Source organism: Suricata suricatta, chromosome 4 (genome assembly GCF_006229205.1).
Source record: "Suricata suricatta isolate VVHF042 chromosome 4, meerkat_22Aug2017_6uvM2_HiC, whole genome shotgun sequence".
Lineage (NCBI taxonomy): Eukaryota > Metazoa > Chordata > Mammalia > Carnivora > Herpestidae > Suricata > Suricata suricatta.
In genome coordinates this window covers 102,377,316-102,402,682 of record NC_043703.1, presented here as the reverse complement: position 1 = coordinate 102,402,682, position 25,367 = coordinate 102,377,316, and positions in this window count along the sequence as shown.

The window sequence follows — 25,367 nt, the reverse complement described above, 5'->3', positions numbered from 1 at the left end:
AAATCTCACTCCCATTTTCCTTAGCTAGGCTAGGCTGGGCTTCCTTGAGTTCCAGCGGTCCAGGTACATGCAGATTTCTCCAAACCCTCTGGAATGATTTGAGACTAATAACAGAGGAGAATCCTGCAGGATTCTCTATTGTTCATGAGTTTGATGGTTTCTAAAAACGTCAAAATAATCAAATTAGGACCTCTGATTGGAGTGGATTCAGTCTTGATAGTCAATAGCTCTGGTTTTTTGTTTTTTGTTTTCTTCCTCTCTCAGTGGAGTATGTTTAGTAGAGATAGTTATTTGGAGCCTAAGCTAAATTTTTCCAGAGCTTACTGAAACTCTATGTATAAAACTTAGTGTAAGAATGAAAAAAGGCCAGAGCTTGCGTGTTCTCGTTTGGAGGGGATGCTATAGCTTAATGACCATCTTATTAGATTATTTCCTAAAGTACTCTTAATTCAAAATGCTAATAAAGAATTTTACATAATTGCCATATAAATCAGATTTATTGGATCATACTCAAGAATAAGTTGAAAAAATCTATAGAAATTTTCTTATTAACTTATATTAAGGAATGTGAATATGTAAAATTAATCTCTCTTATCATTGCCGTGAATTATTTTTATATTAACAATCCTTCAATAAAAATAATTCCTATAACAAAGGTTAAGAAATCAAATAAGAAAGCTTGAGATATAACAAAAAATGTGTATGTTAACTAAGGAAAAATGTATTTCAGATTCTAAATGGGTTAAATATTATTCTTCTTTCTTGGTGTTTGTATTAAGTACTTTGGGAAGCACATTAAAAACAAAAACAAAATCTTTTAAAAGAAGAGCCTAAATTTAAATTAAAAAAAAAAAAAGGAACTTCAACAGAATTTGTATTAAATGCAAATCCCCAATGGAGCTCAGATTACTCCGGGCTTGTAGTGTTACAAAGCTAATAAAGGCAAATCTACGTAAGGAGGTAGTAGAGATAGATAGGTAATAGATTAGATAGATACATAAATACAAAGTCATATGTATGTATGCATGTGTGTGACTATATATAGTATACTATATATATATATATACACATATATATACACACACACACACTATATATATATATATATATATATATATATATATATATATATATACACACATACACACACACACACACACACACAGTATATATACTGGCACTGAATGGGATGGCAGAGGACCCAAATACGCAGAACTAAGATTTCATTACAAAATTTGACATTGGTTTGCCAGTATTATTCCCACCTTTCCCACTACCACTCCACACCATGTGGGGACTATGGATACTCTTATGACAAGAATCTCAGTCATGTCTGAAGATATAGGGATTTGCAATGGAACATTTATTTTTTTAAGAGGCAGAAAGGATTCCGTGGGAGAGGATTTATCCCAGCATTACAAGTAAATTGCAATAAAGTGCAAAATTGGCAACATATTTAGTGGTGACTCTTTCCTATTTGTCCTAACTTTGGTATCCTGTTGGTAAATACATGTATTTGGGAGTGAATGGGTTACAATAAACTTAGAGAATTTTGGACCTTAAGAGCTAAGCACAGATGATGGGCTAAATAAGCATAATTTAGCAGTGGGAACTCTTCTTTAATCAATTCCTCCAAAGAGTGGGGAAAACCAGAACTCTACCTGAAAAAGACAGGAAGAGCAATGAGAGAATGAGATATGGGTTGAATATACGACTGACAATGTCACATAAAGATGACAGTGTCTTTAAATAGTGTAAGGCAGTGCATAACCAAGGCAATGAGGCCCAGAAAAAATTCCAGAGTGAAATTAAAGAAGCTGAAGATATTCCCTGGCATATAGAAGGGAAGAACCTTCCAAACAGAATGTCTGAAATACTGTCATCTCTGGGGTGATCATTAATGGAACTAACAAAATTCTGCTCCAAATGTTTATGTGACCTTATTTGCTAACTGCCTAGCTTTGTAATTTTTACACTTTACCATCACGGTAATGAGGAAAGGTCAGACAAAATAATTACTATGAATAAACACAGTGAATTACAAAATTATAAATGTATTATTCACATGATTCAGAATAACCTAGGTGGTTTGCAAATATAGAACCAACACTGGATAGGGAGAGTGAAAGCTACCTCATTCTGGTGGCTACAGGGGAAAATAGAGACAACTTTCTGAATATATCTGATATTTTTAAAGGACATTCAAAAATATTTTAGAATGGTGAAATAAAAAGGTAATTGATCATATCAAATATATTGGGCAGCCATGTGGAAGACTGCCAAGCTGAAAGGTTTTCCTTGACACATCGTTACTTTGTGTCTGTGATGTGTCAGGCCGTGTGCTGCACGGCCATTCAGCAACAAACAAAACTGCCAACGGCCTCTGCCTCCATGGACCTTACATCGTCCCCTGGGCTTGAGAATACCTTGGATGAACACTACCAATGGATCTTCAATGAAATAAATTGCAACACTGTGAAATCCAATAAAATAAATTAAACATGTATCAAAACTAAAGGTTGGTATTAAGCTTTGAAGAGATATCTTATCCACAACTGTCTATATTTTATCAGTTGTGAACAATTGAAATACCTTTTGGGTTTTGTAGGAGGCGGATGCGAGACCCTGCCCGAGCACACAGCGAGGTACGGCCTGCCGGCCTCTAGTGCTCCCGCCCCCCGGCCAGATACCGCGATGAGTGAGCGACCAATTGGAGGCCATGGAATGGGTCAGCCCTGCCTCTGCCAGCCTATCATGAGCTGCCGCGCAGCCTGGGCGGCAGGTATATATGGGGGAGCAAGCAGCGGGGAGAGGGAGAAGACGAAGGAAGAAAAGAACCAATAAAAGTCTCTGCAACGAATCCCGGTGTCATCAGTTCTTCAAACTGCGGCAGTTTGAGCGGCTCCGGCAGGGTTTTAGTGCTTACCATGGGGACAAGAGAATCAAAGTAAGGCTTTGTTTTTTATCATTCATGAGCCCCACAACTCCCAAGTCAGGGCTTAAAAAAAAAAAAAAAAACACTAGGTACATGGTTTATGCTTCAGGCTTAAGCAGACAACTCAAATTTAAATTGGAGGAATTCTATTTTTAAGAATTGAAGGGGTCTGGGAGAGAATGTATCCCAGAAGTATAAAGAGATAGATATAAAAACTCAGAACTATTAGCCTATTTACTGGTGGCTCATTTTTACTATTGGATATTTTGAGATATAGAGAAAAAGGTAGAGATAGAGAACAGAACGTAGGCCCAGTCCAAATGAGCCAGTCAATTAAACTCAAAGTAAGTGGGAACATGCAAAACTGGTTGTATGCCAAGGAGTAAATATACTATGCTATGATGGCGTCTCTCCTTTAAGGAACAGTAATCTCATTTAACATGAAAATATGGCCAATGAATGTCCTGAGGTCGGTTCAACAAAATAAACTGCTATCATCTCTCTTTTGGGACTGGAGTGTTTCGAAAGCGGTAGATAATCCAGAAGTTTGAAGAGGGGACAAGCGAGTCCCTGACCCCATAAGCCCATAGTAGACAGTAGCTGTTCCCACCTTGGGAGCCAAGGGTTTTTCAACAAATACAAGTGCCCAAAGCACACCCTAGCTATGGAGAATTAAAATATCGAGGGGTGAGAACTATACATCTACATTTTCATATAGCCCATGAGGAGACTCTGCTGTTACACTCTGGTTTGTAAATCATTGCTCCAGAGAGTTTGTGAAAAATTAGTCCATGCTTTCAAATCTCCGTATTAACTTGACCCACAGGACGGAGTGTGAACACAAGAACGGAATAAAGTCACCCCTGCTCCTCTGAACCCTTGAGACAGACGAGGGAGGGACATGTCAGCAGATGCCTAAGGCTTAGGTCATCTGTATGGTCCAGGTCCTGTAACAGCAGTTGCTGATGCCACCATTCCTTGGTTTTACACACTCCTCCATGTTTTGAGGGAGAGAGACCAGAAAAGAAATCTTTAGTTTTTACTAGCAGTACTCTACCCAGCTGTAAGAGTTAGTACCTGTAGAGATAACCAGGCTTGTCAGAATAATTGTCTCCATATGCTGACTTCACTCCCGCAGCTCTTATTCACATTCACTGTTAAAATATTTTATTAATGCACATCTCCCTAAGTATTGATTTTAAATCAAGTCTACTGTGCATAGTGTGGTTTTATTAACTTAAAACCATAGCCATGTAATGCTCTCAGTCCCTTACTTTATAAATCAGTTTAACCAAACCAACTTTATTAAATGAGACTATCTAACATGTACATTGTTTTAACAGGAGAATCAAACTTGAATCTAAAGAATCTAGGTCTAGCCCCAGTTTATTTCCCTCTCCAAAGACCTACAAACTCAGGACTGCCATTTCACCTCTCCTGGTCATTGCTTTCTCATATACACATCAACTTGCCCCTTGGGATTGAGTGAAAATATAAGTTCATTATAAAATAATATAAAGCACAATATAAGCTACTTGGTTATTATCATTTGGAATAATAAGCCTTTAGGGGCGCCTGGGTGGCTCAGTTGGCTAGGTGTCTGGCTTTGGCTCAGGTTATGATCTCATGGGTCATAAGTTCAAGCCCTGCGTTGGACTCTCTGCTGTCAGCAGTGATTCTCTCTCTCCTTCTCTGCCCCTCACCCACTCTCTTATCTCAAAATAAATAAATAAATAAACTTTAAAAAAAACAATACTCAGGCTCAAGTGTGCAATGAGCTTGAAACAAGTATGGGACTCATACCTTGGTGAAGGAATGAACAACAAGATAGTGTCAGGATGAACATACTGAGGACTTGTATCCTTCTAAGGGTATTAATAGTTTTGACAACTCCCTCTTCCATAACATGTGTGCTCGCTGTGTGTCCACTGTACCTGCACAAGTATCTAGTTTGCAATTAAAGCAAATGTATCTACCAAGGTCATAATTTCCTTTATTATGTCTGGGGTTGAGGGCACGAGCAGTAGAGCAGTAATATTTCTTGTTCACAGTTGCAGAGTCTCTTGCCCAAGTTCTTTGTCTTCCCTCTTGAAGGCTAAGAAAGCAAGCATCACTCTTTCTTTTATCCTGCAGGAACTGGTTTTTCTTTCCATTGTAATGGCAGTGCCTTCCCAAGAGCTAAGTCCCAACCTGTACACTGGTTTTTAGTCCCATTCCATTAAAAGCCAGTGGTCAGAAATTAGTATACTTCACATATGTTAAAATACAGTAACTTAATTTAATTTTTCCAATAAATTCATTGCACTTCTTAAAGGAACTGTTAATAATTCAAATTGGTATTTATTGCCCTTGACGAGGGCAAATTATGCTTTTAAATCTTTTGATCTTGTCTCATCTTCCTGTTATACCACTTTCCTATTTATGCAAAATTATCTTCCTATTTAGCCTTGGGAGCTTCCAAGTCACTTGAATCTTAGCTGTCTCTTTTCATTTTCCTCTTTTTTTAACTTTATCTGTTGGTTTGGATATTATAGGTTTTATTTTTAGTAATTAAAATTTCAACATACATATTTAACTGCATATATTTCTAGCACAATCCAAAGATCTCACCAAGAACCTTATGCTTAACTACCCTTAAAATACTTTCACTGCCATCATGCAAATCATTTTTGTCTAGAAATGTAGTTCCAGCATTTTAAAAGAAATCTACAAATTGAGCCACATATTACAGTCAATAATAAGTATTCCCCAAATATTTTACTGATTAATTTGCTCTCCATGGTTTTTAACATTTCACTTCTTTTCTATGGATTTAATTTTAATGCTGGATTATCCTTGAGGATTCCTTTCAAAGCTCATAGTACTACCTCAGATTCAAATTTTAATGGATTCCCATCTGGTTTCCATACCTAGCACTGGTGATGCCAACCTCTCCCTTGAACCCCATCAGCAAGTCCTGATGATTCTACGTATAAGTCTTATATTCAGTCTACTCACTTATTTCCTTTTCCACTGTGTGTAGCCTTCTTTACCTATCAACTATGGCTTAATGGAGTTTTTCTTAAATGCGTGTCCTGCCTCCTCTTGCCCTCAGAAAATCCATTGTCAATTAACAGCTAGTATGAATTTTTCAAAAATATAAATTGGAATCTGTTGTACGTTTGTTAAAATGGGCTAATTATTATTGTTACTCTTGAGATAGATATAAAATCCTTAGCCCACCAAGAAGCTCTTGTTTAATCTTTTCCTGGAGTTTTTAATATTCTTTTTCTCTAGATGAAATGCTTCTCCTTTCTTGGCCTTACTGTTACATTTCAGAGATCAGGTTAAATAACCAAATGACTTTTTCTTATTCAGCTATTTATTCATCATTCAATAAGTGTTCCCTGCCTTGTCATAGGTACAGGGATAGAATAGTGGCCAAACTGTAAGAGACAGATAGATATAGATATAGACATAGACATAGATATAGATATATAGATATATTTAACAATATATATTAACTTCTGTGAAATAATTTTTAAGAGAAACCTATCTAATACCAATCAAAACTGGATTTTCCCCGATCTCCTTTCTAACAACCTGATTTATAGTTTGTTTTTATTTTTGGAGCATTTGTAAAAAGATATGATAGTGCATTTATTGTATAATTTTTGTTCACTTGATGTCTTTTCTACACTCTAAGCCCTATGTGTTAGGGAATATGCTCCTTTTAGGTCTATTCTATCTTTGGCCTTAAAACTGAGAATGGCATAAAAGAGATGTTCAATAGATATTTGCTGAAATCTGACTAATGTTGGTTTTTCATATTCATCTTTATTAATTTTATCTTGAATGATCCCAGGATATATTCTGGGTTAGAGATAGATTTCCTCTTACCTCACAGTAAATAGTAAATGCATTAACTCCTCCTCCCCCATCTTCAGGCAACGCATAAAAGCTGATAGGACTTTTTCCCACTTGAGTACTCCCAAACTCCTTAGATGAGAGACAAACTAAAAGGCTTTTTCTCTGCTTATAAAAAAGAAGGAGGGAGTTCTCCCTCCCTTCCTGACAGGGTCTTCTTCAAAAAGTCCTCCAATCCTTTGGTGTATAAGTAAAAATCTCTCTAAGAACCAGACAGTCCTGTGTGTCTGGGGCTTTATTACTTTTAAAATGTCAACAGCTGGGGAGATAATACTCTAGTCTCCTTGACACCCTGTAGCTTAACCTAGGGACCTACTCCAGACTTGTAATCATTGGCCTTCTGGAGGGAAATATAAGAAGTTTATTATCCTTTTAGATCAGAACCATTTACTAGACAAATAGCCCAAGATTTCATTCTCATGGTATGTGAAGAGAATATTTTCAGTCTCAGAATGATAATTTTGTACATAAACACTAAGAATCCTGGGAAGTTTTATTTCCCAAAAACTATCTGAATAAAGTAATGAAAGTAGGAAAGTCTTATATGGGGTGACTTTGCAGATGGAGGCGTACTTCAACAATCTCAACTACATTTTTGTTGAGAGTCAGCCCTCCATGATCTTGCATACTTCTGTACGCCTGAATAGGTATACCCAGAACACAAAGCCTTGACAACATTTTACCTGGGCCGTTTCTCAGGGTTGTGCTTATAGCAGGCAAACTTGAGGTAGGAGGTAATGTCATCTTCTGGGACAAACAGCAGGCTTTCTCCATGCTTGCTTTAAATTGGTAAATTCTTCATGTTTCATCTTTTTTTCTCCTGTAATGCAACCTTGTATGGGCAGCATCATTCAGTTCTCTGCACTGGTTCCATTGGACTGCTGGAAATGGAAAAACAATGCGAACATACTGCTCATGCTGCTCTGAGTAACAAAGTTCTTTGCCTCCTACCCAGGAGTCTCATGTCTTCTACCAGCATCCATGAAACAGAAACAATAGGCTCACCTATTGGGGCATAAGGCGGGTGATCTCAAATCTAGGACCTGATAATTTTCTTCACCATCCAGTTTAGATATAACAGGAGGCTGAAGATAACTTTAATTTAACAATATCTTGGATGTTCACTATTCTGTTGTTGGTCTTACCTATAGTCAAATTAGCCTCAGTGAGGGCAGAAGGTACAGCTGATACTTTCTATTGTGTGATATCTACCGTTAGGAGATATTTTCCTTCATAGTTAGTACCTGCAGTAGCTGTCAACCCAATTCTACTGATCATTTAGAAGGGCCATTGAAATCAGCAGGTAGTATTTCTAGCAGAGACATATCATAAAGTTTTACTGAAATTCTCAAAATTTCCAAAATATACCATGCTTTTTTTCACCAGAATTTTGTACATTTGTTTCTTTTGGCTTTATACTCATTGTTTATAATTCCCATACAAAGGCCAAATTGGTTCCTCCTCCCCAGTGTGTCTGTAGAGTTAGTGCATATCTGTACACATACTGGTTAAGCCCAAAATATAATACTTCATCACCAAGGAAGAGGACAGGTGACAATTCATAAACATTTAGAAAACTCTGAAAAATCTATTTATACTCATGAAAATATTATCTACTGAATACACAGTTTACACATTGAAATAGCTGTTACCTCTGAATGTCTGAAAATAAGCATTTGATTTCTGTTTTCCTCACCTTCTTTTATAAGGTAACATTCTACTAGGTTGGATCACTATCTACTATGTCATAGAGTTTGTTGACAAAGACTTAGTGGTAGAGAGTAGGGAGAGGTTAAGTGAGTCTGGGATATTACCTAATTTACAACTAATTTATTCTTGATTATTCTTAAATAAAGCATATTCTAATCTGAGTACATATTAAGACATATATTATAAAATTGGTTCTGAAGTTAATCTCTTGCTATGACCACAAAAATTTTAAGAAAAGGAAAGTAAAGACAAAAAAATCAGGAGTTAGAAAAGATAAAAATAATTTTCAAAGAACAAATTACTTAAAGTATACTTTCCTTGCAATGCTTTATTTTATGATCAGTTTCTAGCTTCTTTAACATCAAAATGAAATGAAAATGAGGAACATTTCATTAGTATAGAGAAAAACATGAGCATTTGATGCCTTAGTAGAAAAGACAAAATAAACACTAAGTGAAACATATCTATTATATATTTATTAACCCAAAAAAATTGAAGCTAGTAGATGATTTCAACTCATTAGCTAGGAAAGTATTTAATTTGATCATGTTTTATATCTTTCATTTTAAGACTTAATGCCAGTCAACAAAATATATAATGTGTTAAGTAGAAGTAATCAATGTGATTATGTATGAACCTTGGTGTGTATAAAATTAAATTCTCTAATATTGTCATGGTATTACTATTTGGTTGAAAAGAACAGCAGTAGATTTAAAGTAACTGCAAAGAAGGTATGTGGCCACTAAGAAGGTGAGCAGTTCTGTTTTTAAGAGAGTGTTATCAGTCTAAAATGGTAAAGGAAAATTTCTTCTCAAGCATGACATTTATTCTGGGAGCAGTCTGCAACCTCATTCAGCTCTCCATGATAAGCTGAAGCTCAATGGCAAATCTGATAGAAAAAAGCTAAATTTTAGTTAGTATGTTTGAAGGTACTTACAGTACTTTATGTAATTAACTAGATAAAAATAAACCATGCATAGACAAAGGTAAGAGTATGTTATGATAATTATTATAATTCATCACATATGAGGTCTACGGAAGAATCAAAAGTGACAGAAACAAAACATTTATCTATCATCAGGGAGGAAAGTAACTATTCTTATAATTATGTATTTTAGATAGCTTATTCATTTAAATACCTAAGTTAGTATTCAAACATTTATAACAACACTATCTCAAAGATGTGTGATATAATTCTAAGTGGGAAATATTATATTTGACTGTTTTCCTGACAAAGGATTTATAGTATGACAATCAAATTTTTTACCCTCTATAAATTAGCCACTGTAATTAGCCTATTAGTCTCCATCAACTTTCCTAATTCCAACTTCTTGTATATGATATGGTGTAGACTGAGAAGCCAGAAAATCCAAATATCAAACTTTACTAAAACCAGTTAAATAATTTGTCAATATTACTTATATGTAATTTGATACCTATCTCCTTAAACATGTGGATGTAAATATAGTTATATTCTCAAAGCTTTGACAACTAAGTATGCATGAAAAGTTTGAAGGCCACTAGACTACAAGATGAAGAAAATCATTCCTAAGTATGTTGTAAACATGCCAGGGATCTGTCCTCAATTCCTGCCTCAACTCCTCCTAAATTGTTCTATCACTCCTATTTTCCATGCCTACGCTTTGTCAGTCTCTCTATGTTCCCTGTATATTCGCAGTGCTTCCATTTTCTCTCCTTGTTTCCTCTACAAAGTCTACAAAGTCCCTCTTTTGTAGACTACACTAATTTCTAAATTTCCTTGTTGCTTTGAGATGCTGACTCCATTCCTTAAAGACTCCTTGACCCTCTGTCTGCTATACCTACTAATGCAAGGTAAAATGCAATAATACACCATGTCAGAGTAGATAATTGAGATAACAATAGGTATGTTAGTCCAGTCACATAATCTTATAATTAATAGGTTATGCTCACTTTGTGTGTATAATTATGTCCTTATTGTTGGTTGAAATTTCAGAATTAGTGTTTCATAATTAATGAGAAAAGATTAAGAGCTGAAGAAATCATGATAAAAAACACCTAAAAGAAATAATTTAATGGTCTAAGTAAGGATATTGACTAGTTTACACGTGTTTGCTTTTAAGGGAACATGATTTTCCCTATTACTGGTCTCCCCCAGGAAGAATTGCTCCTAAACATGTTCATGGCCTCCCAGGCCCCTTTTCTTCAGTTTGGCACTGGAGAGACGCAATGAATGATTTATAAATTTGAGAAGAAGAAACTGGGAATGATACAGACATATCCAGATCCACGTTTCACTTGGAGAAGCACTAATTGAATCACTCCCACAGAGATGGCTTTCCTCATACAGCACTGCCTTCATACAGTGCCCAACTAGCAGGCCACATGGTTTCATGCTCTATGTTGGCCTCTACCAAAAATGATGGTGATAATTTGGTTTCCAATCTGGCTTTCTCTTTGTTTTATTTATTTGCTTGTTTCTGCTTCTACTCATTGAAAAATTCCACAGAGACTTCAATCTTTACTAATAAGTGTCTTTTTTTTCAAATTTTTATTTAAATTTCAGTTAGTTAACATACAGTGTAGTATTGGCTTCAGGTGTAGAATCCAGTAATTTACCACTCATATACACCACTTGGTGCTCATCCTTAATGTCCATCAGCCATTTAACCCATCCCCCCGCCCACCTTCCTCCAGCAACCCTCAGTTTGTCCTCTATAGTTGAAGTCTGTTTTATGATTTTCCTCTCTATTTTTCCCCCATGTTCATCTGTTTTGTTTTTTAAATTTTACGTATGAGTGAAATCATATGTTATTTATCTTTCTGTGACTGACTTATACTCCCTTTCCTGACTTAACACTCCCTAACTCTATCCATGTATTTGAAAATGGCAAGATTTCAAATCCATCCATCAGTTGATGGACTGAGGGACATTTGGGCTCCTTCCATAATTTGACTGTTGTTGGTATGCTGTTATAAATATCAGGGTGCATGTATCCCTTTGAATCAGTATTTTGTATCCTTTGGGTAAATACCTAGTAGTGCAATTGCTGAATTATACGGTAGTTCTATTTTTAACTTTTTGAGGAACCTCCATACTGTTTTCCAGAGTGGCTGTACCAGCTTGCATTCTCAACAATGCAAGAGAGTTTCCTTTGCTCTGCATTCTTGTCAACACCTGTTGCTTCCTATGCTGTTAATTTTAACCATTCTGACAGGTGGGAGGTGATAACTCATTGTAGTTTTGATTTGTATTTCCCTGGTGATGAGTAATGTTGAGCATTTATTCATGTGCCTCTTAGCCATCTCTATGTCTTCTTTGGAAAAATGTCTATTCATGTGTTCAGCCCATTTCTTAACTGGATTATTTGTTTTTGGGGCGTTGAGTTTGGTAAGTTCTTTATAGATTTTTGATACTAACCTTTTATATGGTATGTCATTTGCAAATATCTTCTCCCATTCCATTGGTTGCCTTTCAGTTTTGTTGAGTGTTTCTTTTGCTGCGCAGCTTTTTATCTTGCTGAGTTCCCAATAGTTTATTTTTGCTTTTATTTCCCTTGCATTTGGAGACATGTCAAGTACAAGGTTGGTGCAGCTGAGATCAAGGAGGTTGTTGCCCGTTTTCTCCCGTAGGATTTTGATGGTTTCCTGTCTCACATTTAGATCTTTCATCCATTTTGAATTGATTTTTGTGTACGGTGTAAGAAAGTGGTCCAGGTTTATTCTTCTGCATGTTGTTGTCCAGTTCTCCCAGCACCATTTGCTAAAGAGACTGTCTTTTTTCTATTCAATACTCTTTCCTGCTTCATCGAAGATTAGTTGGCCATATATTGGCGGGTCAATTTCTGGGGTCTCTATTCCATTGGTCTATGTGTCTACTTTTGTGCCAATATCATACTATCTTGATGATCCCACCTTTGTAATACAAGCTAAAGTCTGGGATTGTGATGCCTCCAGCTTTGGTTTTCTCCTTCAACATTACTTTGTCTATCCAGGCTCTTTTGTGATTCCACACAAATTTTAGGATTTGTTTCAGCTCTGAGAAGAATTCTGTGATTGCATTGATTGCATTGCATGTGTAGATTGCTTTGGGTAATATTGACATTTTAACAATATTTGTTCTTCTGATCCATGGGAATGGAATGTTTTTCCATTTCTTTGTGTCTTATTCAGTTTCTTTCATAAGCTTTCTATGTTTTCAGCATATAGATCCTTTACCTCTTTGGTTAGGTAAAATCCTGATATTAAATCCTGCAACTTTGTAAGAATTCATTTATCAGATCTAGAAGTTTTTTAGTAGAATCTTCTGGGTTTTCCATGTAGAGTATCATGTCATTTGCAAAGAGTGAAAGTTTGATTTCTTCTTTGTATTTTTAGATATCTTTTATTTCATTTTGTTGTCTGATTGCTGAGGCTAGGACTACCAACACTATGTTAAACAACAGTGGTGAGAGTGGACATCCCTGTGGTGTTCCTGACCTTAGGGGGAAAGCTGTCAGTTTTTCCCCATTGGGGATCATATTAGCTGTGTGCCTTTCATATATGGCTTTTATGATATTAAGACATATTCCTTCTATCCAGACTTTCCTGAGGATTTTTATTAAGAAAGGATGCTGTACTTTATCAAATGCTTTTTTTCTGCATCTATCGGCAGGATCATATGATTCTTATCCTTCCTTCTATTAATGTATCACATTGATTGATTTGTGAAAATTGAACCAGCCCTGTAGCCTAGGACTGAATCCCACTTAATCATGGTGGATAGTTCTTTTAATATACTGTTGAATTCAATTTGCTAGTATATTGTTGAAAACTTTTGCATCCAGGTTCATCAGGGATATTGGTCTGTAATTCTCCTTTTTAGTGGGGTTTTTGTCTAGTTTCAGATCAAGGTGATGCTGGCTTCATATAATGAGCCTGGAAGATTTCCTTCCATTTCTATTATTTGGATCACCTTGAGGAGAACAGGTTTTAACTCTGTTTTAAATGTCTGGTAGAATTCCTCTGGGAAGCCATCTGGCCTGGGACTCTTATTTGTTGGGAGATTTTTGATAACAATTCAATTTCTTCACTGCTTATGCGTCTGTTGAAAATTTTCTATTTCTTCTGATTTGAGTTTTGGTAGTGTATGTCTAGGAATTTGTCCATTTCTTCCAGTTTGTTGGCATATAATTTTTCATAGTATTCTTTAATATATGTTTGTATTTCTGTGGTGTTGGTTGTGATTTCTCCTCTTTCATTTGTGATTTTATCTTTTTGGGTCCTCTCTATTTTCAAGAAGTCTGGCTAGGAGGTGGTCAATTTTGTATGTTCTTTCAGACAACTAGCTCTTAGATTCATTGAATTGTTCTACTCTTTTGTTTTGGACTATATATTGTTTATTTCTGCTCTAATCTTTGTTATTCCTCTTCTGCTGGCTTTGGGCTTTCTTTGTGCCTTTCTAATTCCTTTAGGTGTGAAGTTACATTGAGTATTTGGGACCTTTCTTCCTTTTTGAATTAGGCCTGAATTGCAATGTATTTTCCTCTTAAGATTGCCTTTGCTGCATCCCAAAGGGTTTAGACTGTCATGTTTTCATTTTCATTTGCTTCCATGTATTTTTAATTTCTTCTTTAATTTCCTGGTTGACCCATTTATTCTTTAATACTATGATTATTAACAATCATGTTTTTGGGGGCTTTCCAAATTTTTCTTGTGGTCAATTTCAAGTTTATTAGTGTTGTGATCTGAAAATATGCATATGTGATCTCAGTTTTTTTCTGCTTGTTTAGGGTTTTTTTGCTACCCAGTACGTGATCTATTTTGGAGAATGTTCCATGTGCACTCAAGAAGAATGTATATTTTGCTGCTTTTGGATGAAAATTTCTAAATATATGTTAAGTGTTAAGTCCATCTGGCCCCATAAATTCTTTGCTATGTGGATTTCTTCAGGATGGTAGTTTTCTTCATCAAAGTGTGTAAACTGAGAAAGCAAGAACGAAAGAGAGAGTGAGAGAGAGGGAGGGAGGCTGCATACAAGTATGACAACCGTGTGGCAGGGACCATTAAAACTTTCTACTTCTCCTCCAGCATCCATTCACTTACAACACTGAGGATTCCTTTACTTGTTGCCTGTATCATCATACGGCCTTCAGGTAATTTTTTTCTTATTTTTATGTTCACTTTTCCAGTAGATAGACAGTAAGTTCCTTGATCCTTACTGTCCTCAGTCCTTTAAGATATATTGAAATTGCTGTATTTTTTGTTACTCAAGTCAGTTAATTCTGCTTTCCTGCGTCTCTCCGGAGACACAGAAGGCGCTTAGATAAGACTCGTAGGTGCACTGCTCACTCACTTTGTGCTCACTTATGTTTCACAGAACATAAAACCATTTTTTCCATCGTCTGTAGGTAATGTGCATAAAAGCTGAGTGGAGCTCTATTGTGTATTTCAAAACATACAGAATGCCAGTTTTTGTTACTGTTTTTGTTGACTTTTTTTATATTGGAAAAATAAGGGTTTCCATCATAGCTAAAGCTAAACCCAGTACCCTTTCAACCACATACCGATACAACTAAACACAGCTTCTAGAGTTACAATTCTAGATTAAATGATACTGTCAGTCCTCAACAAAGTTTTCTGTAGTGAATTTCCAGATTATTGTTCTGTAAAATGTCAAGATCCATTCTATATGTCATATCATGCAGAGATGGTCTGCCAAGTCTTTACTCTTAAGATTCCTTGGATTGAGCCTCTTATTTTAACCATCTTCTTCACAAAGATTATAGGGATGTTTGGTTTGATTGAGACCACAAAAATCAAATAAATGACAGGATGATTTGATTTAGAAATCAGCAGTGTCTTTTCTTCTTCTGTATCATCATAAAATATATGAAAGTGTTTTTGTATTTTCCAGAAAAATAACAATTTTGCTCATAACAGAAATGTATATGATACATTTTTTCACATGCTAACACTCAATATTAAGGTAGTTGAAAATCTAGTGATTTTACAAATGTAATTACAGATTTTATTTGCATTTCCCTGATTCATAGAGTAATTGAGCATCTTCTCATATGTGTATTTACTTTCCTGTTAATTGTCTTTCCACATAACTTGCCCTTTTCTTCACTGCATTCATATCAATTTTTAAGATTTCAGATGTGCAGCAAATATTTTGTCAGCCTCAGTTTTCTGTTTATTATAGCATCTGTTCTGCACACTTTTGTGAGGGGGTTGGTAATACAATGCCTATCATTTACTTTAATCTCAGAGGTTTTCTAGTCTATTTTATTATTCTAAATTTTTAGTAGCCCCACTTTTTATTCTACCAACTGAATAGCCGATTGTTCCAATACCATTTATTAAATGAATACTTTACAGGTTTAAATACCACCTATGTTCATCTTAGATTCCCATAGATGTATTATAGATTGATTTTTTTTCCCTCTCAGGCAATGAACCAATATTTGATCAGTTCCTGAGCCAAACATTTAATTGGTCTTTTGGTCTTAATTTAAGCTTTAATATATTTTAAGACCAGTCCTTCTCATTATTCTTCATTTTTTATAATTTATTTATATTACTGTTTTTTTTAATTTCATTTATTTATTTTGAGAGAGAGAGAGACAGAAACAATCCCAAGCAGACTCTGCACTGTCACCACAGAGCCTGCTGCAGCACTCAAATCCATGAGCAGTAAGATCATGACGTAAGCTGAAACGAGTTGGACACTTAACCAAATGAGCACACAGGCATCCCTACATTACTTCTGATATATGTACTTTAAGTTATTTCATATTGTTAAACACATACACTTGTTTGGAGTTTAACTGCATAGCATTACTTATATGTATTAATTTAAAAATTAATGGCATTTTTATTATATTGAATCTTCCTTGTAGGAATATATTGTACTCTTCTACTTGTTTAAGTCCTCATTTCCTTTAATAAAATTGTATAGGTTTTACTATTTAGTACTTTTAGATCTTTTTTATTTTACACTTAAAAATTCATATCTTTTATTATTATTGTGAATAAACTAATTTGTTCATTTCCAGTTGGTTATTTTAAGTAGAGGCAAAAAAAGAAGAATAAAACTTGATTTTTGTGTATTTATCTTATCTCTACCTGATGTCAGTTTCTCTGTTTAATTTTATCAATCATTGCTAACTTCTAAAGGATTGTATAATTATATTGTCAATTCCTATATGAGATACCTCCTAATGAGAGGTAATTATTTAATGTTTTTATAATTGAATAATGTCTTTAACACTTTTATAATGATCTTATTTTAGTTTCATATTGTTTTAATTAGTATCTCAAAATGTTCTACTTTCTAATTTCCACCACTCACTTTAACTTTAAAAACTTGAGCAATCTGAAAAGTTGACTTAAGCTAATAAATACATACAAAGCTACAAATATACTTAGGGGAAGAATCAAGAGGAGGAAAAACAAGATAATATGTGATGTACATGTTTCCACTGATATTAAATTTTTGTAAGAGCAAGATAATAATTTTACTTAAACAAATGAATATTCAGATATATCCAATGAAATAATAAAATATGTTTATGAGGGATAAAACAGTGGGGAAATCTAATTTTAACTACAGTATGTAAAGACCTCAGAAGTTGTATTCTCATCTTTAAAACAAGAAAAAACTTAACACTAAAAATCAGGGAAAACCACTCACCACCATGATATCTGGAGAGACAGATAAATTGAGAGAGGCACAGCTGAGATCTGGTTGTCTGAAGCCAACGTAACTGAAACTATAAACTAATAGGAACATTTAAATGGTAATTTTAATGAATTTCTGGAGACTTAAGAGTAGGTAAATAGAAACTTTCCAAACTCAAATACAAAGAGAATGGGAAAAAGGGATAATAAAAACAAACAAGAATTTTGAGAAAATTTAAAAATATACACAGAATTGGAATACTGGAAGGAAAATAAAGAGAGAATAGGGCAAAGAAATATTTGAAGAAATAATGGCCAAAAACTTACCAAAACTCATTCTAGGCATTAACCATCTCAGAAAATATATAAAGCAAGATTTAAAAAATTAAAAGGAACAAAACTTGATACCTGTTCATATTGATGAGGGAGCAAAAGGCAGGATGAGGTCCAAGCACAAGCTAAGAGCCCACAATCCCCCCCCCCCTGCCATGGGACGTGGGTGACACCCTTCTGGCACTCCAGGCAGCCCAAGAACAAAGGAAAGCATAAACAATGGTTAACTGCTAGAGATCACAGCCAGGCAGGACCTGAGTCTCCATCAGTTTTCAACTGTCTTAATGGCTTACAAGAAAAAAAGGCAGTTTCCAGAAACCTATCCACTCATTTTCCCAGAGCCCTAACATCACCCTCCCTCCATAGGACAGAAAATCTCATGTGATCAGTCACTTCTCACAAACCCAGTGCAGCTCTTTTTGTTCACGGTCCTGTCTCAGTGCTCTAATAAAACCACCTTGCACGTAGGAATCTCAAGAACTCTTACCTGGCCTTTGGCTCAGACTCTGAACCCCAACATCTCCACATCAATATCACATTCAAATAGCAAAACTAAAGACAAAAAAAGAGCATTTTGAATAATGCCGATGGAGGAATATTTACCTGATGTGAATTGCGCTTATGTTCCCCAGGAAAATATTTTGAAGTCTTAACTCCTGGTACCTATTAATGTGACCTTACTTGAAATTAGAGTTTTTGCAGATGTAATCAAGTTAAAATGAGGTCACATAGGATTAAAATGAGACCTGATCCAAAGATTGGTATCTTTATAAGAATAGGGAAATTTGGGTACAAACACGAAGAAGAAAGAACACCATGGATGGAGGCAGAGATTGGAGTGATGCATCTACAAGCCAAGGAATTTCTAAGATTGCTGGCAATCTACAGAAGCTAGAAGAAAGGCATGGGACTGTTTCTACCTCCAAGCTTTCAGAAAGGAGCAAGTCTGTTGATACCTTGACTGCAGACTTTTAACCTCCACAGTAATGAGAGAGAAGATTTCTGTTGTTTTAAGCACCCCAGAGTATGGTAATTTGTTATGGCAGCCCCAGGAAACTATAAGTAAAGGAACAAAAAGAAGAGCTACGGCAGGCTCCTTTCTCATCAGAAACCATGCAAGCAAGAAGAGAGTGACATAAAATATTTAAAGTGTTGAAAAAAGAAAACCACCATGTAGAATCTCTATCCAGTGAAATTACCTTTCAAAGGTAATATAGAAATAGATTTTCTTAGAAAATCAAAATTTGGGGGAAATTTATCACCAGCAGACCTACTTTGCAGTGAATATTAAAAGAAGCTCTTCAGAGAGAAGGAAAATGATATCGATCAAAAACAGATGTTCATAAAGGAAAAAATGTTGTAGAAGGAAAAAATTAAAGTAAAATGAAATATTTCAGTATTTTATTCTTTTCCAAATTTCTTTTTAATCTTTATTTAGTTTTGAGAGAGAGAGAGAGAGCACAAGCAGGGGACGAACAGACAGATAGGCAGACACAGAACAGGAAGCAGGCTTCAGTCTCTGAGCTGTCAGCACAGAGCACAACGCCAGGCTTGAACTCATAAACCATGAGACCATGATCTAAGCCGAACTCCAACACTTAACCGACTGAGCCACCCAGGCACCCCTATTTTATTTTTAACTAATCTAAAAGTTAGCTGTTTGCTTAAAGTAATAATAGTAAAAATGTTCCTATTGTTGACGTGAAATGAATTAAACCAATGTCAGGAGGGATAGAGGAAAGAATTAGGGAATACTACAGGGTAACTGCAGTAAACCTGAAGCTGTAGAGTGTTATCTGCAGATAGACTTAAGTTAGTATAAGTGTATATTAGAATCTCTAAGGCTACCGCTGCATTTTTTACAAGAAATATAATTTAAATACTAATTGAAATACAATGAAAACATATAAAAAGCTAAATTTAAACTAGAGAAGGAAGAAAAAGTGGGATGGAGTAAAACCAAAGAATAAATGCAAAACATAGAAAATAAAGTAGCTATTAATCCAAATATGTCAATAATCACTTTCAGTGATTATTTACCATCTAAATACAGCAATTAAAACACAAATATTGTCATAGTGGATTATAAAAAGTAAGGTTAGGGGCGCCTGGGTGGCTTAGTCAGTTAAGCTCTGACTTTGGCTCAAGTCATGAACTTGCATTTTATGAGTTCGGGCACCGTGTTGGGCTTTGTGCTGACTGTTCAGAATCTAGAGCCTGCTTCAGATTCTCTGTCGGCCTCTCTCTCTGCCCCTCCCTTGTTCTCAAATTGTCTCTCAAAAACAAATAAAAATTTAAGAAATTAGAAGAGGATAACTACATTGTCTATGAAGAAGCCACTTAGTGTATATGTAGATAGGGTGAAAGTGAAAAGAAAGAAATATATACCATGCTAACACTAATCAAATTTTTAAAAAGCTAGAATTGCAAATTTTAGATAAAACAGACTCAGAACAAGGACAATTTTCAGGTATAAACAGAGTCATTACATAATGATACAGGATTAATTATCTTCGAAGACAAAACAATCCTAAACATTTATGTACCTAACATGAGATCATCAACATACATATGAAGTAAAATCAAATAGAAAAGCAAGGAAAAAATAGACATGTCCAGTATTATAATAAGAGACTTCAACACAAACCTTGCCAGTAATTGACAAATTGAATAGGCAGAAAAGTAGTAAATAAAGAAGCAAAGAACTACCAAAGCACTTTATCTGATTCATATTTATTTAATATTCCATCCAACAAAAGCAAGATCTACATTCTTCTCAAGCTCATCTAGAACATTCTGGGTCATACCCACATTCTGGGTCATAAATACACTGAAACAAAATTAAAATGATAGAAATAATATAAAACATTTTGCAGGCCACATCAGAATTAAACTAGAAATCAATAACAAAAAAAGATAGCTGCAAAATCCCCAAATATTTAAAACTTTAAAAATAGTTTTAAATAATACATGGATCAAAAAGGTCTCAAGAGAAAATTTCAAAGTATTTTGAACTAAATAAAAATAAAAATGCCACATAACGAACACTGGGGATTCAGTAAAAGCAGGACTTAAACAGACATTTATATTAGGAAGTGCATGTATTGGAAAAGAGGAAAGGAGTAAAATCAGCAATCTGACTTCTATTTAAGGAAACCAAACAAGTAATTTAAGTCTAAAACAAGAAGGAAAAAATAAATAATAACAAAGCAGAAATCAATAAAATAAAAAACAGAAAAATGGAGAAAATCAGCAAAACCAACAAATATTCTTTGAAAAAAATCAATGAAGATTGAGAAGCCTCTAGGAAGGATAAATAAGAAAGAAAAAGGAATGCATGCACATATTAACAATATCAGGAATGAAGGAGACACCATCATCACTGCTGATCTCATATACATTAAAAATATAATAATGATATGCTATGAAAAACTCTATGCCCACAAATTTATAACTATATGAAAAGTACCAAAATGTATCAAAATTTACACAAAGATAAATGGATAATCTGTATAAGTCTATATCTATTAAACCAATCAAATCAAAAACTAATAACCTTTCAGAAAGAATCAGGGTCAGATGCTTTCATTTTTGAACTCCATCAAAGATTTAGCAAAGAAATGACTTTAATTCTCTGTAAGATCTTCGATCTTCGAGAAAATAGAACCAGAAATAGCAATCTTTAATTTATTTCATGAGGCAAGAATTATCCTAATACCAAAACCAGACAGATATGACAATAAAGGATTATTATAGACAAACATATCTTATAAACACAGAAGCAAATATTCTCAACAAAATATTAGCAAATTAGTTTCAATAAATTAAATAAATAAAAATCTACTTCTTCAATTAAGTGGTATTTATTCTAGGTATGAAAATCTTAAAACACTTAAGAGTTCTAATACTTAAAAACCACTCAATATAATCAACTATGTCAATAAGACTAAAGTGGGAAAATCATATGATAATATCAATAGATGCAGAAAAGTTATTTGACAAACTCTAACACTTATTGTAATAAAACCTCCCAGCAAACTAGAAATAAAGGAGGATTTTGTTAAATTGATAAATATTATCTACAAAAATCCTAAAACCCATAGGAAAAAATCTAAATGACATTAGGTTTGGTGATGACTTTCTTAATAGAATACCAAAGACATGATCCATGAAATAATTGCTAAATTGCATTTTTAATTTTATTAAAATTAAAAACAATGTCAAAAGAATGAAATATCAGCCACAAACTGTGAGTAATTTTTTGCAAAAGATACACTCGATAAAAGATTCCTATCCAAAAACTGTAAAGAACTCTTAAAACTTAACAGTATGAAGACAAACAACTCAGTGAAAAAATGAGCCAAGTCCTACACAGACACTTCTTCAAAGCAGATATACAGATGGCATGGAAGCATATGAAAAGACATTCAACATCATATGTCAATAGGGAATTGCAAATTACATCAATGAGATACCTCTACACACCAATTAAAATGGCTAAAATCTAGAACAATGACAACACAAAATACTTATCAGGGTGTGGACCAACAGGAACAGGTGTTCGTTATTGGTGGGAATAAAAAATGGTATGGTCATTTTGGAAGACAGTTTGACAGTTTCTTACAAAACTAAACATACTCTTAACCATAGGATCTGGCACTCACACTCCTTGGCATTTACCCAAATGAGTTGAAAACTTATGCCCACACAAAAACTACATATGGATGTTTATAACAGCTTTATTCATAATTGCCAAAACTTGGAAGCAACCACACTGTCCATCAGTAGATGACTGGAAAACTGGTACATTTAGACAATGGAATATTATTTACTGCTAAAAAGAAATGAGCCATCAAGCCATGAAAAGATATGGAAAAACTTTATATGAATATTACTAAGTAAAAGAAGCCAATATGTAAAGGTTACATACTGCATGATTCCAACTATATAACAATCTGGAAAAGGCAAAATGATGGACAGTGTAAAGATATTAGTGATTTCCAGGGGTTAGTGGAAAGGGATTTATGAATAAGTAGAGGATAGAGAATTTTTAGGGAAGTAAAACTATGCTGCATGACAATAGGATAGTGGATGCATGTGTTTATACATTTGTCTACCCACAGAAAGTACAACACCAAGTCTGAACCCAGATCTCAACTATGGACTTTGGGTGATGCTATGTCAGTGTAGTCCACTGTAACAAACGGAATACCATCATGTGGGCTGTTGATAACGGGGGAGGTTATGCATGTATGGGGGCAAGGTGGGATATCCCCTTACCTTCTGTTCAGTTTTGCTGTGTACCTAAAACTGCTCTGAAAAATAAAAGACATTAAAAAACAAAAGGAAAATACTTGTAGCTAACATCATATTAATGGTGAAAAACAGGGCACTTTAAGATCATGAATCTATCAACATTTCCAGAGGAAAAGTAAAAAATTGATACCTCTCAGGTGTTTGAGATTAAGAGTCATGTTGAACACGCTGGCCTCTAGTTGATAATGATAGAGAATCTTTCTCTGGGCATTTGACCAACTGATCATAGCTTAAATACAAAAATTGCCTAGGAGATGGGAGGGTGGTTTTAAGAAAATTTTATTTTATTTTGTTTTGTTTTTAATGTTTATGCATTTTTGAGAGAGACAGAGAGAGAGAGAGAGAGAGAGAGAGAGAGAGAGAGAGAGAGAGAGAGCGAGCAAGTGAGCTACTAGCAGGGGAGGAGCAGAGAGATAGGGAAACACAGTCTGAAGCAGGCTCCAGGATCTGAGCTGCCAGCACAGAGCCCAATATGGGGCTCAAACTCACGAACCATGAGATCATGACCTGAGCAAAAGTTAGACACTTAACCAACTGAGCCACCCAGGCATGCCAAGAAAATTTAAAAAGTAAGAACACATTAATAGTTACCTTATTGATGCCTGATATAATTCAATACTAATGATATAAAATTGCTTTTAATAAAGTAAAACTGTATAATGCTTTTTGCCAAAACATGTCTACATGTCACAGTTTGAATGAACACTCATAACAAAAACTATATAAAATATAAAATAAATAAGAAACAGGAATATTTGAGTTAGAGATAGATTCATTTGCAGACTTAGATTTTCTTTTTTTAGTTTATTTTTTTAAACATTTATTAATTTTTTTGAGACAGAGAGAGAGAGAGAGAGAGAGAGAGAGAGAGCACAAGCAGGGGAGGGGCAAAGAGAAGGGGAGACACAGAATCTGAAGCTGGCTCCAGGCTCAGATGTCAGCACACATCCTGATGTGGGGCTTGAACTCACGAAGCACAAGATCATAACCTGAGCTGAAGTCAGATGCTTAGCTAACTGAGCCACTCAGGCGCCCCCAGACTCACATTTTCTGAACTTACTGGAAGCAGCTTTCTCACCATAATCCACATATATTTACAGACTTCGCTGTTAAGTTACATGGGCTTTCCCATCAGCAATTTAGGTGCAATAATAAAAAAACCGCTACCAATTTGATGTCATCTGGTTAGAAGTTACTGGGGCTAAATATATATATATATCTCTGTCTAACAAGTATTAGTTAACCAACAATCCTAGCCATTATAGGTCACCAGAGAAATGGATTCGTATCATTAAATTTGGTTATAAACTGAGTATTATAGATGATAAGAAAAACTAGTGAAGCCAATTATAAGCTGTAGAAAAACTTTACTAGGGCAGAATTAACAGTTTGAAAAACAGGGTCCTCTAAAAGTTTTATAGTTTCAGAGTGCATTAATATATTTTTTAAAATAATGTATAAATAATCGAAGGCAAGAGAGATCCAGTCTATACAAAGATATTTCCCTACAGCAAAGTAAAACTTCTCTCCTACTATATCTTTATTTGCTACTGAACAACCATCCTTGTCTACAGAGAATCTCATCAAGAAAAAAAGAGAAAGGACCCAAATAAATAAAATCAGAAAAGAGGGAGAAGTAACAACTGATACCATAGAAATACAAAGGATTATAAGAGAATTCCATGAAAAACTATATGCTAACAAACTGGACAACCTGAAAGAAATGGAGACATTCCTAGAAACATATAATCTTCCAACACTGAACAATGAAGAAATTGAAATTATGAATAGACCAATTACAAGTAACAAATTGAATTTGTAAAAAACAAGAACAAGAAGAAGAACAACAACAACAACAAATACCTACCAAAAAATAAAAGTGCAGGACCAGAGGATTCACAAGTGAATTCCACCAGACATTTAAAGAAGAGTAAGGCCTATTTTCCTCAAACTATTTCAAAAAATAGAAGAGAAAGGAAAGCTTCCAAATATATTCTACAATGCCAGCATTACCCTAGTACCAAAACCAGACAAAGACACAACAAAAAAAGAAATTACAAGCCCATATCCCTGATGAAGATAGATGCAAAAATCCTCAACAAAACATTAGCAAACTGTATACAACAATACATTTTAAAAAATCATTCACCATGATTTGGTTGGATTTATTTCTGGGATACAGTAATGGTTCAATATTCACAAATCAATCAACATCACTCACCATGTCAACAAACCGAAGGATAAAAGTCATATGTTCATCTCAGTAGGTGCAGAAAAAGAATTTGGCAAGATTCAACATCCATTCATAATAAAAACTTTCAACTAAAAGCATTAGAGGGAACATACCTCAACATAACAGGGATCAACTATGAAAAACCAACAGCTAACATTATCTTCAATGGGGGAAAACTCAGGGCTTTCCCTCTAAGATCAGAAAGAAGACAAGGATGTCTGCCCTCACCACTTTTATTCAACATAGTACTAGAAGTCTTAGCCACAGTAATCAGATAAGAAAAATAAATAA